Consider the following 14,142-nt stretch of genomic DNA (forward strand, 5'->3'; position numbering starts at 1 on the left):
AGCTCTTTTGGTATTATTTTAAAGGGACAACATATTAAATAAATCCTGTTTTTCATAGTTCCCATAAGCCATAATGCTTTGAACTTCTTTTAAAAATATATTGGTCTTATGCTGTCAATACTTCTGCCTTTCATCTTGAACACATGCTAGATAGTGGTAAAGAGTGCATGTAGTCATCTATGAACATGTTATACCTTGGCTTTCATTTTTCCCTTTAAGTGATTTTATAATAACTATTTACCAAATTAGAATATATTCATATTTTAAGTCTTGTCTGACTTCTTAATTAACCTTTTTTTATTGCGTACAATTTATATTGTTATACTCATACACAGTTACTCTAGTATAATTTTTAAATAAAATTATAATGAAATTAAAAGGTCTTCTGTGCTATGTCACCTCACATTTAAATGATGTGGATTGTTGCCCAAATCCTTATTGTGTCAGGAGCTCTTGGTTCTGCTATACATTCCTTTGATTATGTCCAAAAAGCTGGTTTTAGAACATAAGTAAAGATAAGTAAGTGTTGGGCTTGATCCTACAGTCTCCTCTTAGGTTTCACCTCCCAATTTCTTAATCTACTGTAAGTCATGCATTTTTAAATAATAGTAACATTTTAATTTTTAAAAAGATTTCTGTTCATAAATGAGATTTTTGATAATCAAGGCTTTGTTCCTCAGATTATTCTGACTTTTAAAACTTTTTATCCCCTGTGATTCCTTCTTCCTTTCTTTCCTTCTTTGACTCATTCCCTTCTACAAATATTTTCAGAGTGCCTAGTATATTCAGTCACTGTTAAATTCAGATTTTTATAAAAAAACCAAACTTTTACTTTTTTTAAGACTAATGGTCTCTACCATTATTAGTGAGATATGCGATATGATTCATAGGTGTGTGGGGAAAATGTCTCAAGTTCCATTTGTATCTTTTTAAATACAAACACAAAAGGCTGTTAAGGTATACTAATATATGCTGTGCCATGATACTGAGGCCTCATAGGTCCTTAGCTAATGGCCACTTGTTCCACGTGGTATAAGAATGGCCTCAGGAAAGAATAGAACTTACACACCTTGGAGTGGAACAACTGTGCAGCCCACACTTAGCTATGTACTTCCAAAATATTACAATTTTCTTGCAGTTTGCATGTGCTAGATAAAGTGAATTTACAAGTTATCTGGTTTTAATTTAACCTTCATAAAATGGATGAGTGGTTTAAAAAGTCTGCTGTCACAGGATGCTGCATGCCAACTTATTTTTTTAAGTGAACGTTTAATGTGTTCCTTTAAGGAAGAATTAATGTTATAATAATGAATGACAAAGCAACTATGTTTGGAAATAAACTTGTGTTATAAAGGACATTTTGAAACATTTGGCAATTTAAACCTCACTATGTGATTTTGTCACTGAAAACTACATACATATGTTACTATAAAAACTCTTACATCTTCTCATACAAAAACCTGGAATCAGAAATTTTAAATATGTTTAAAATTTGTTCAAATAGTTGTAGAGAATTTGGAACTGATTGTTAAAAATATAAAAACACAACACCTTCTGATTTAGTCATGAAAATACCTAGAAGCTGGGCGTGGTGGTGCATGCCTATAGTCCCACAGCTACTTGGGAGGCCTGGGGGGGAGGATTGCTTGAGGCCAGGAATTCAAGGCTATATTGTACCTGTGAATAACACTGTACTCCAGCCTGGGCAACATAGCAAGATCCTGTTTAACAACAACAACAACAACAAAAGAATACCTAGAGAAATTTGCTAATTTCCTAACCGAATTTCAACAAAATAATTGATGGGTGGGACTGAAAAAATGATGCACTTCTACTTGGTTTGTGGATATTTGTGTATTTGGCACTTTTTGATTGTGGTTCAGCAGCTGTTAGCCTTTTCTTTTGGTCCAGTTAATTTTTTCTGTCCTATTAAGTGAATATTTCAAGTGAATATTAAGTGAATATTTCAAGGTTAATAAAATGGTTCAGCTTGAATAGACAGAGTTGCTTTATAAAAACCCTACCAGAGACCTCAGATTACACAGGGAAAAAGGAATATGAAGTAGTTACAGAAATCTTACTTGTGATTTGGCTTCTGTGGAAAAAATAGCCTATCATTTAATTCTGTAGTAGGCATGTGCTAGTTTAAAAGTTAAAGCCAAAAATCACATTTGGAAGCATTCTTTTCTGGGGTATCAAACATACAACTAAACAACAGGCTGGATACACCCTACAAATAAGCCTTGTGTAGCCATCAGAACATCAAAGAATAGTACACCTCTGGCTCAAACTTGTATTAATACTTTCTGTTTTGCTATGGGCTTACTAATCTATTACTTATTCTCTTTTATACATTTTATTATAATACTTGTTTGGCCCTCAAATATATTTGATTTTGTGACTTCGTTATACCACTATGTCAGCCATTGCTTCAGAGGAGGGAGGTATCAGTGTGTGTTTGTAATTGATTAATATCTATTTCCCCAACAGACTCTGGAGTCCAGGGGAGCAAAGATCACAACTGTTTTGCTCTTTGTGGGATAACCTGTGCCTAGCATAGGGCCTGGCATATTAATGTAGATGATCAATAAAATTTGTTTTTGTCCAACCCAAGAGGGACATAAGGTCATCTGTTGACTTACTTGTGTAGTCATTTATTTATTCTTTTTTTCCTTTCCATAAATTATAGCTTTATACTATGTTAGATCCTGGATAAAGCTGGTAAAGTATGAAGCAATGTATTTTTTGCAAGAAATCCATCCTTCTCACTGGGGAGAGCTATACATAGTGGGTTAAATTGGGCAGCAGTTCCTGGTGAGCTAGCCTCTGTTGTTTCTGCCAGGGGTAAGTAGGAGCCCCTAAGAATTTGCTGACCTAGAGAGTTTTGCAGTGGTAGTGGGGTATATAGATTGAGTCACCCTGAATCATAGTCGGTCAAGGCTAGAGAAGAATATTGAACAGAGAAGGGGGCTGGGATTACAGTGTGGAACAACCTTATTCTATAGTCTTATGACTATAGAAAATAAAGCTCTACATGTCTTTTTGACTGGTAGGAAATGACTATAGGGATCAAAGGATGAAGAACTGTGGATTAGATTCAAGTGAAAATGAATAGGTCAGGAGCTGTAGACCAACCAAAAACCTCAATTTAGAGCCAAAGACCAAGCAGGACCAGTAAGAAGAGCTGTTAGGTTTAAATCTATGAGAATTATGTTGAATCTACTGTCAGTGTCAGAAGGAGATTTCAGGCACAACTTGCCTTGCTAAAAGTGGCAGCTCCACTTTAGGTGGAAATGCCGGTGCTCACTGTGGAGGGAGACCCTGGTTCAGTTCTCAAACTCTGCTACTTACTAGCTTGGGACCTTGGGCAAGCTCCTTAACTATCCTCAGTCTCAATTTCCTCTTTTGTAAAATGGCTATAATATTATGTGTGCTCCAGGTTTGTTGTGAGAATTCAATATGATAATTCATGTAAAGCTCTCTGTGTATGCCTAATAGATGGTAAGCACTCACTTGTGATATGGAATAAGGAAAATTATAAAGCAGTACATGCTTAAATGTGAAATAAGTGACACAGAGAGAAATACTATAGGAAATATGGAGATTACTATGGGCTCTTGAGTTCTGTGCAGGTTTCAGGACATTCATCTGAGAAATGGGAGGAAAGAAAGAAAACAAGATTTGTATAACACACTGTTATCTACTTGTACCACTAATCCATTCTTTAATTTATCAAAGAGTGTGTCCTTTGTGTCACAACCATGTTAAGCACTAGAGATATAAGTTTGCCGTCCAGTGGGGGAGGCAGTCAGAAAGCAGAGAAATGGTGAGAACATGGTTAAGTGCTATGGCACAAGTATAAGCAAAGTCACAAGCAGCACAGAGACTGGATCAGCCAGTCATGCCTAAGAGCAAAGAACAGGAGCATGTGTTTAGGCTGAGACAATGCTGTATATAAAGAAACAGAGTTGTGAAAGGTTCTGCATGGTCAGGGGATGTGGGAAGTTGAGAATGACTCATGGGGGCACTCCAAACTGTACCGTCTGCGTGAGCAAGGATGGTATCTGAGTTTTGCTCACTGCTATAACCTTAGTACTGTCCACTAGGACTGTCCTCTAGCAGATGCTAGACAGACACTTGCTGAAGGGATTAATGGGATTATGTGGTGGACATTATGTATGTCCTGTGCTTTCATATGCCCTCTTCATATAAGCCTCACAACTTCTTACTAAGATTCCCATTTTTACTATCAAGAAAATAGAACATGCAGAGAGCCTGAGGCACATAGTTGCTAAATAATAGAGTTAATATTTGAACCTATGAAGTAGGGCACTCTTAAAACTGAAATGGAAGCGATAGGTCATTCCTACTTTTTGTCTTTTAAAAGATCCCTTATAAGGAAAACTTTTTTCTCTGTATTTTCCTGATCATTAGAGTAATAAAGAACAAATTGGAGAAATAAAAGCAGTACTATCTCTTTTCTATACTTCATATTATTCTTTGTATATAAATGAAAATGTTTAATTTAGAAACTATTCTGTTTCTGTCAGGAAAACTGTATGAACTTTCCAAGTCGATCAGTAATAGAAAAGTTCTAAAGCACCTAACTTTAAGACATCTCTTTTAAGATGAATCTTTCCATTGTTTATTTTAAAGTAGACTTGGCCCTTCAACCATTGTCTGCTACTGCATGATTTAAACCACTGAGGCTTAAGACACTACTGCTGCTGACTTAGACCACATATTTCTGAAATCTTAAGTCCTTTATTGCTTCTCATTGAGATTTCTTGTTATTCCTATTAAACTAGCATTCTTCATAATTTTTGTGGTGATCTGAAAGGATGATAGAAGGATTATGATGACCCTGTTACTCCTATAGATACAAGTAAACAGAATTTAGAGCTTCTGAAATGAGAATTCAATCTTAATTTTCTGGCTTCAGGACCCATGGAAACCCACTTTCACATTTTCACATATTTGAGCTATTTGACATGGTGGAGATTGTGTGTGTGTTAGGGCTTTTGAGTTTTATGTAGCATAACAGAAATGTACATTTGATTTCAGTAATTACATAACATGTGTTGTAGCTTACCTATCAAGACTGCTGATTACTTATATAATGTAGAAAATATTATAGTTTTATACTCTTTTGTAGAAGTATAAGTATCCTATTTATAACATTCATACTCTATACTTTGTTAAAATTGAAAACAAACTTTTAATTGATAAGCTTTCAGAAATAGCGTCATTATGAGCCATTTTGCCCTACCACTTGAATTCTTCTTTTTTCTCAAAATGAATCTTCTCTTCCAAGAGTGTGCATATGTGTATTTATACAAGTATGTGTATGTGAATATACCATTTATATATATTTTTTATTTTTTTAGAGACGAGGTCTTGCTACGTTGCCAAGTGGAGTGCAGTGGCTATTCATAGGTGTGATTATAGCACACTGTAGTCATTTCTTCTTAAAAGATTTAAGATCTAGTGTTTGATAGACCTGAATTTGAGTCTCACCTCTTCCATGTGTTAATTTATGATTTTGGAGCATTGTCTCAACTTTCTAAGCCTCAGTTTCATCATTTGTAAAGCAGGCATAATAGTACTATCTTTTTTTTTTTTTTAGTTTTCTGTTCAGATTTTATTTGAAATCTAATTCAAATGGTCAAAGCTACAAAAGGGGGTAGACATCTGTATTATTTTTCCTAAGTCACAACATCCTAAAACAAAATACTACTACTGCCAGCAGATCCATTATACACATTTCTGATGAAATTCATTAGCACAATAAAAATTTCATCTTGAGAAACAGCCACAACAAAAGTAATTTACACAATATAAAACAATGACAGATCTACAGATGCTGTTACTCATGAGTTTACACATGCATTCACAAACAGTATCTTACTGGGGTTGTTATATTCATTAAATAGAATGATGAAGTGTTTGGCATAGAGGAACCACTCAAGATTAGCTTCCGCTATCTTTATCAATATCCTATTATATCATGAACCATAGTAATAGTAATCATAATAGAAATAATGGGTATTGGTATCAGTATATGTTTCTACTTTAGTAAGTGTGGTAGACAAGTTCTAGTCACATAATTTTTACAAGGGCACATGATATGAATAATAGCTGATGAAACTGAAGTATGAAGTGTCAGATTTGTATTTTTCTGGGTTTTGTTTTCTTTTTGATTGGTGAATATTATGGAGTATTTGAATTCTAAAACCTGACTTTATAGTGATTATATGAATTATTATTTTAGTGATATGCAAATTCAAGTATATCATAAAGTCAAATGATAGTCTCTAAAAACCACTCCTAAAGACTGATATAATAAAGACTGCAAAGCAGGTTTTAATCTCATTCACTTATTAATTCACTCATTCATTCAGTAATTCTTGATTGGTTATCATTTATGGGCCAGATGCTCTATGGTTTCTTGGACTGTGTAGACAAAAAGGGTTCATACCCTTGAGGAGTGCAGTCTATGGAAAGCCAGGCCTATGCATGGGTAGATCAAGTGTATATTATGATAAAAGTTATAAGTGCCTTAATAAAGTGTGAGGGATGCAGAATAGGTAGTGATAACTCTGCTTGGATGAGCCAGGGAAGACTTCACAGAGGACAGGATGTCTGAGTTGGGACTTGAAGAATATATCTGAGTAGGATAAGGGATGGGATGCATTATAAGGAGTGACTTATGTGACAATTCAGCTGCCATTAAGGAATTATCTTGAGTTATCCAAGGAGACTTTGAGAATGAAATTGGTGTGCTTCTCCCCTCCCCAAGTCTCATCCCAACGGCCACCTACATCTGCTATTCATGCAGCAATGCTTATTTCTTTGTTAAAGAGGAATGACTTAATATAAGTTTGTTCCTGTTAGAACAAATATGTATCAGGAAACCCTCAGAAAATATGCATCATATCAAAATGATACCACAAGAGAATATTGGTCTTCTAGGGTTGATGTAATGGAAATTTAAACAATTGTATTACAGTGTCTATTCAATAAATGTTTAAGTACCTATTGTGTACCAGATATTATGCTAGGATGGTAATGAATATTAATTTTTAAAATCAGTTAACTGAAAAAAATCATTGATTGGATAAAGTAAAAAAGGATACACTTGTAAAGCAGAAGCACAATTTTATTCACTACAGAAATTATTTGCTAAAACCTATATAAGAGAGCAAAAAGGGCAATAGTTGCGAATATTACTTGGTAGTTGCTGTCAGAAATCCTTTTTGGATGGCCTGTTTTAAGATTCTGCAAGTTCTTTGCTTTCTTGAGCATTGTATGGACAGATAAAGCTTCACTGTGTTTATTCCTGTCAGATTATTGCTACCACTCAGAGTAAAACCTGTCTTTTCTCTGTTATCTAGTAAATTATTGTAGCAGACGGCTTTTAATAAAATAGCTAATGAAACATTTTTACTATAGTTTAGTGGAATGCATTACAATTATAATACTGGAAATTCTGAAGAGGAAATGTTTAAATTAGTATTTTTCTTATGATTGAATATTTAGTAAATATTTAATTGAAAAGTTAAATTATGGTATCAGTTATATAGTTTTTTATTTGATAAGTTTTCACAACGAAATTAAACTCAATATGTCATTTGGCCAGGTAAATGTTTGGTTTACTTTTTAAAAACTTAGTGTAGTTTGTCAGTCAGATAACACTCAACACTAGATTTCATTGAGAGTCAGGACGTTTCTTAATTACATGGCTGCTCTGTTCTCTGTCATCACCTTGTCTCGTTGTAGGCATGAGCTTTTTGATAGAATGAGGTTATTCCAGCTGGGTGTGTAGCATTGGTATTTTAAAACCATAGGCTTTTGTACCAGTGCATTACTGATATAGCTATAAAATTTACAAAAATTTCCTCAGAAATTTATAGTTCTTTAAAATTTACTAACCAAAAAATTAAAGTGGACGAGGAGAATAATGAGCACTCATTGTGTTGTTCTGTAAATACCTTGAACATGAGATACTGGAAGGTCTTTATTAAAGGAAACTAAGAATGAATGAAAGAGATTCTTTAAGAAAATATACTTTTCCCCCCTTTTCATACATAATTATACCTTTGCTTGTTATTATTTTTTATAGGATAATTTTTTATCAAATTTTCTTTCTCCTGATCCCCTAAGGTCTTTCATTTTCTATCATATCTATAGTGTTATCTACATGTGTGAAAACTATGATTTTATGTGAATCCAAGAACTAATCATTTTCCTTTCAACTCCCCAACACTGACAATTGTGTAAAAATTAAAATCATATTTAATTGTTTTCATGAACTTAAATGATGTGTTCTGATACTAGTAACAAATATGATATTTGCTATTCTTTAAACATATTTAATAGTTTTGAGGTAAATTGAGGAAATGATAATTTTGTATTGTTACCTTCATTTTCATATTATGGAATTAGAGTAGGAATAAGAGCATAGATGATTCCGTGGCATAACAAAATCGGTACTGTTTTATAGCTATAGCTATATTTATAGCTATAAAATTAAGGAGGGGAGGAAAGCAATAATATTTTTCTTAAATTGTACAAATTTTCAAGAGCCTGGAATTATACTTTTGTTTCCCAATTTCATAATAAGTTTATTGAGCTTAGCACATTTTTTATTTTTTTGAGCTTTAGCACATTTTTATTTTAGAACACATTTATATTTTATTAGATAATATGGTGTGGTAAGTTTTTTCTAGTACTTTTTCTTTGGCTTTGATTTACTTTTCCATTCAAATTTATGTTTAGATGTGTTTACCATTGATTAGTGTCAAGGTGAAAAAGCGATAAGCAGCAGATACCTATGAGGCAGGTACCAAAAAATCTACCTTCTTCTTCTTCTTGCCCCAACATATTACACATTTCTGCTCATGTTTGGTAACAGTTCCATTTGGCAGCTTCTTACTTGATTGCTTCATGAATACCTTTCTCAGTGTCTTCTCTTTCTTTTTTTGTGTCTTTTTGCAGTTTATTTTTCTTAGTCCCTTCATTATATCTTCCATTCTCTTTGTTACCTGCCTCTCTTTCTTAACTGTCTATATGAATTTTTCATATAGAAAAATTTTCTATATGAAATTCTTCATGAATTTTTTTCTTTCTTTACAATGGTTCTTACACTGGATTCATTTATCTTGAAATGGTGGGCAGTTGCAGCTGCAGACCTCAATCTATGGTACATATCAAGGTATTCATCTTTTATTGTAATTTCATGACTTTTCTCTGCTTCTTGGGAGCATTTTCAGCATCATTAGTGGCACTTTGTATGCATCACATGTTATTCAAGGTTCACAGTATTGCACTAAACATGATGAAAAATATGTGAGGATTGTAAGAAGTCACTTTTTACTACCATGTGCAATTTAGTGGAGAGACAAACTACTCACATGGAGATGATTAGCATCATAGGGCATTTTAAATGGATGCAACACTTGAGTTCACTTGAGGTGGCTATGAAATTATTACAGTGGTATAGTAGTTACTACAGTTAATTTGATGCCATTGTGATTTAATACTGCATCTTTACATTTGTTTAACATTCCTTTCAACTGTGAATGGCGCCATGTATGATCTGTGTTTGTATGCTTAAGTTTTGATAAATTTTAACTTTTTGTAATAGATTTGTGTATATTTTGTGGTAGTAAATGATTAAACAGACTAGTATCAACATATATTTTATGCATTCATGACATACCTGACTTTTTCTTAATTTTTTCAATATTTCTAGACTATGTTGTTTATCTGCAAGTTTTTTCAAATGTCACAGATCTTCAAAAAATTTTCAGTATATTTATTGAAAAAAATCTGTGTATGAGTGGACCCATGCAGTTCAAACCCATATTGTTCAAGGGTTAACTGTAGTTGTGAAAAGTAGTTTTCATTATTTGTTGTTTTATGTTTGCAGGATTTCATGTTCCTTGTGAGTTTCTCAGATTAGGCTGCTTTTTAATTGCATGCCTTTTAGTTGATTTTTAAACTGACAAGATAGGCTGTGTCATCATAGAGCAACTATGTCATTTTATTGTACTTTGTATCCCTAGAGTCTGATACTAGCTCTTAATAAATATTAATATATAGGTGTCAAATAACTAAATGAATTAGACTCTATAGGTCAGTGCTCCAAGATTTAAAAAAGAGAGGTTAATTGGCTTTGGCATTGTAATTGAAGAATTTGATGATAAGTTCTGGATTTTGATTATAAAGAACACTTCAAATTATAAGCCAGAGCTGATTAATTGAAATCTCACATTTTTCATCACATTTAATGTGTAGTTCCTAGGGATGCAAAACTAGTCATTGAAAATTTGTCTTTTTAATTTATTCATTTTCTCACTATAATTACTTCATTTTACTTATTACTTATGGAATAGATATGTAATTCTTAATATATACACACAAATTCATACTCCAAAATATGACCTGTGGTGTATCCCTCTTGCAAACTAATTTCCTAATTTCTATTTCCTTTTTCCATCAAATAGGAAAAAAAAAAAAAAAGAAAAACCAAAGACAGCTGAGAAAATTTAAACTTACGTAGGCTTTGGAAAAATTCAGTTCCTCTGTGAAATTTCTTGAGCTTCCATAAAAGGATTCCATATTAATACCATGAGGGGGATATTATTGGGACTGTAATTTTTTTTAAACCTTAAAGCTTTATTCCATAAACTGGCTTTTGATTTAATTAATATTTAACTTTATTCAATAGATTGATTCAAACTAATTATTATAATCAATTCAATATGTTGCAATTTTAAAGGGATAATTATACCATAGAATTCATTAGAATTCCCTAGTTTTTTTTTCCTCTTTATTAAATCTTGATTTGTTCTAGATTCACAATTTATTTTAGCAGTAGTGCTTCTATTAAGTGCACAATAGACTTTAATTTTTTATATTATAAACATTTTTATTCCTAATGAATGATGAATAGACTAGGTAAAAGTTTCCCAGAACTTTTTTATTCCTGGGTTGGAATATCATGGGTATGCATAATTTTTTCCCTAAGAGTGAGCTTTATCTGTTACTAATGTCAGGATAATTCAATCACTTTTACCCTTTGAGAAGCTGATCTCTGACATGTTTATGAAAACTGCTTAATCTTTTAATAGATGACTAATTTTTGAAGACAGCATCATGAAGCTTTTACCTTGATACCTGCAAAAATGATGTGAAAAGGAGCAATTTTCATTTGACTCTTTAAATCTTCAGTTCTTTTGTGAAAAAATAGAACAGCAATTTTGGATTGAAAGCTTATCTGAATTTTTCTACCCATCTGTCTAGTTGGTATTTAGATTTCCTGAGTGAGGTTCCATTTCTTTAGAGATTCTTTAATCAAAGTCACTGTAGCTTTCTTACTTTCCAGAGTCCTTGGATCTTCTTTACTTTGAAGGGTTTCATAGTTCAAGTATTTGCAGGCCTGATTTGGGTATATACAAAATTTTTGTCTCATTCAGTCCTAAAAATGGGATCTTGCATTCAAAAGGGTAATTGATCTTTATTACGTACTGTTTAAAATCAAGATTTTCTGAGTAAACTATACCAGAAACTTAAATTAAAGATTGAAGAAATTTCCCTGGATAATTTACATGTTCCATTTTTCTCTTGGGGCTGATGATATATATCTTGCTATTGAGCTATAGTTTTTCCAACTGACTTCTACCCTGAAAAGACCCTTTCCCATTTAAACAGCAATAGATTGAGCTTAATCCTAGGGAAAAGATGATGCTTAGCTATTACCATGAAGAAAATTATTGTTCGTCCCAGTGGCACAGTGTAGTCTTGCATTAAGTGTTCTGGGACTAATTAATCAGGAAACAACTCTAATTAAAAAGGAAACTGCTCATCAGCTGCCTGCTCAGGCTATTTTACAGAAAGAAACTGCAGACCTGGCTACTTGCACTCCAGCTTCTAGCAACATTCTTTAACTGCGTATGTCCCAATTGAAAGAGGATTTAAGGATTTTTAGCAGACCTTATTTTGTAGTGGTAAACTTTGATATTTAATGGACTTTTTGGATATAAATTTATGAAAAAGCAATAATTCTGGAGTTAGAATATTTTGGCCAGTCTGTAAGGCTTTTTAACTTTTAATCTTACCATGTTTTTTTACATCCTGTAGCAAGCCATGCTACTTAGAAATAATGCTATTAGATAACATTTGAGTATGCATGTGAAATATGTATATAAATATGTTTTTCATGCAGGATCAAAATAAAAGATCTAACAACTATTAGTGAATTCATTTACTTAAATTGTATTGACTTTTCTGTTAGCTTAACAGTTTATTTGACTTAATCAAAGTCTTAAAGAATTACTATATAAATGAGAGTATCTTAATTTCACAAGAGTATGTGCATTACATATGTGTTGTATGTGTTGTTTCCCAGGCTAGTTTGTGTTTGTATGATGATTATTATATTAAGCATATCAGGTATTTCTTAATTTACCAAATGGTAAGTGATTATGAACTATTAATGAGAATTTTGTAATTGTTCTTTAGTGTTGCTTTAGTTAATTTTACCTCTTATCTTTTGATATTTGTCCTAATACAAATACAGAGGTTTATCAGTTTCTAAAATGGGTAAGTAGTTGGATGAATTAGAGAGGTAAGACTATTCATAGAAAGCTACCCTCAGTAAGGGTTGGAATTATATAATAAATTCTCTTCCTTGTGTCCTTGCCATGCTTCCATCTCCACTCACTGACACATAGAATACTCCGAACATATTTATATGAAACCGATTTGAATTTTGGCCGTATGGAGATCAATTTATTCTGTGCTATTATTTCAAATTAGTTGTAGTTCAAAATGGTAGATCTTATACAAATGATTGCTGCTACAACACAATTTAATGTTTACAAACTTCATGGTACACTAAGCCAGGGCAAACAGTCCTGTGAATGATGGGGTAATGCTTTTTTTTCCTTTCTTTTTTTTTTTTTTTGGTAATTGCTTTTTAATAGGTAAGTACAATTCTATTATACTTGTTTGTTTAAACAAAGGACAGAAAGTTATTAACCAAAACATGCCACTAACCTATTTTATATGTGATGCATCTAATGAAAACAAGATAATATCTTGATCAAGAACAGTGTTAAAGCCTAGAGCCATAGCTTCTATTAAAGTTTTATATCTCTGGGCTTATTTTTGTTTAGAGTTTCCTTTGAACTTTGAGTATATGGATTTGTGTTAGTTCACATAACTTAGTTACTCAAATTTTATTTTTAGTTACTCAAATACCTTATTTGAAGTATTGTGTGTTTATTTAACACATTAGTTTTAAGAATTGATTTAGAAGCACTTATTAACTTTTGTGGCTCATCTATAGATTATATTGATTTCAAATAGTAGTGTTACAGTTAACATAGAAGTCTAAAAATTTAAGTATTCAGCCCAAGGTAAATGGAAGATGTGTGTCAGAACTGGAAGTAGAAACTGGAGTTACTGATAATTTAGCTCTAATTTTTAACTCATTAATGTTTTCCACTGAACATTACTTGGAGCATAAAGCCACAGAGAATATTTCTTCTTTATATTTTTATAAAATTGCAAGTGTATCAATTTCTATCAATAAATAGTACCTCCAGAGACTAAATACTAAGTGTAACTTGCTGGCTTTCCAAAGGTGACCTTTCAAATGCTGAGGTGTGACAGCACAGATGTGGAACTTGTTTTGCTTTTTGTTTGTGTTGGTCACCAATGCTTAGTACCTATTCTTGTTGGTGTACATGTGGCAATGGATGAAAGCTGTGCATCACTCCAAAATGATGCTGAACCAGTCCAAATTTGACACTTAAATCACCTACTTTTCTAAGGTAACATGTAATGTTCAGTGTCAGCAAGGTAGTAGGTATTATTTCTACTGATACTGTTTATGGAACTCTACATAGAATGATTTTATTGCCATACGAGAGGAGAGAGTCTCTTGTTGCTAAATTCTATCCAATTTGGACCAGGTTCAGTGGTGTTTTAAATCACTGGATAATTCTTGAATATAAGTGTCCTTGAGTGGCACATCAATACTTTGAGAAAATGTAATTAAATCATGAGTATCTCTTTTTATTCTGGAGATAGAGATGTTCTCTAAGAATACCTGCAGCAAGTGAAAAATCCTTG

The 14,142-nt window shown here is 32.7% G+C and overlaps 2 protein-coding genes across 5 annotated transcripts in view; both read left to right on the top strand.

Annotated features, from left to right (window-relative positions):
* RABGAP1L (RAB GTPase activating protein 1 like) overlaps window positions 1-14,142 on the top strand; it is a 689,918-nt gene that overhangs the window by 225,640 nt on the left and 450,136 nt on the right. The window lies entirely within an intron of this gene.
* GPR52 (G protein-coupled receptor 52) overlaps window positions 1-14,142 on the top strand; it is a 53,303-nt gene continuing 39,161 nt past the window's right edge. Inside the window, exon 1 of the mRNA XM_076000397.1 lies at window positions 1-14,142. This exon is cut by the window's right edge and continues 39,161 nt beyond it. The gene's annotated coding sequence lies outside the window, so the exon portion shown is untranslated.

Source organism: Microcebus murinus, chromosome 2 (genome assembly GCF_040939455.1).
Source record: "Microcebus murinus isolate Inina chromosome 2, M.murinus_Inina_mat1.0, whole genome shotgun sequence".
Classification (NCBI taxonomy): Eukaryota; Metazoa; Chordata; class Mammalia; order Primates; family Cheirogaleidae; genus Microcebus; species Microcebus murinus.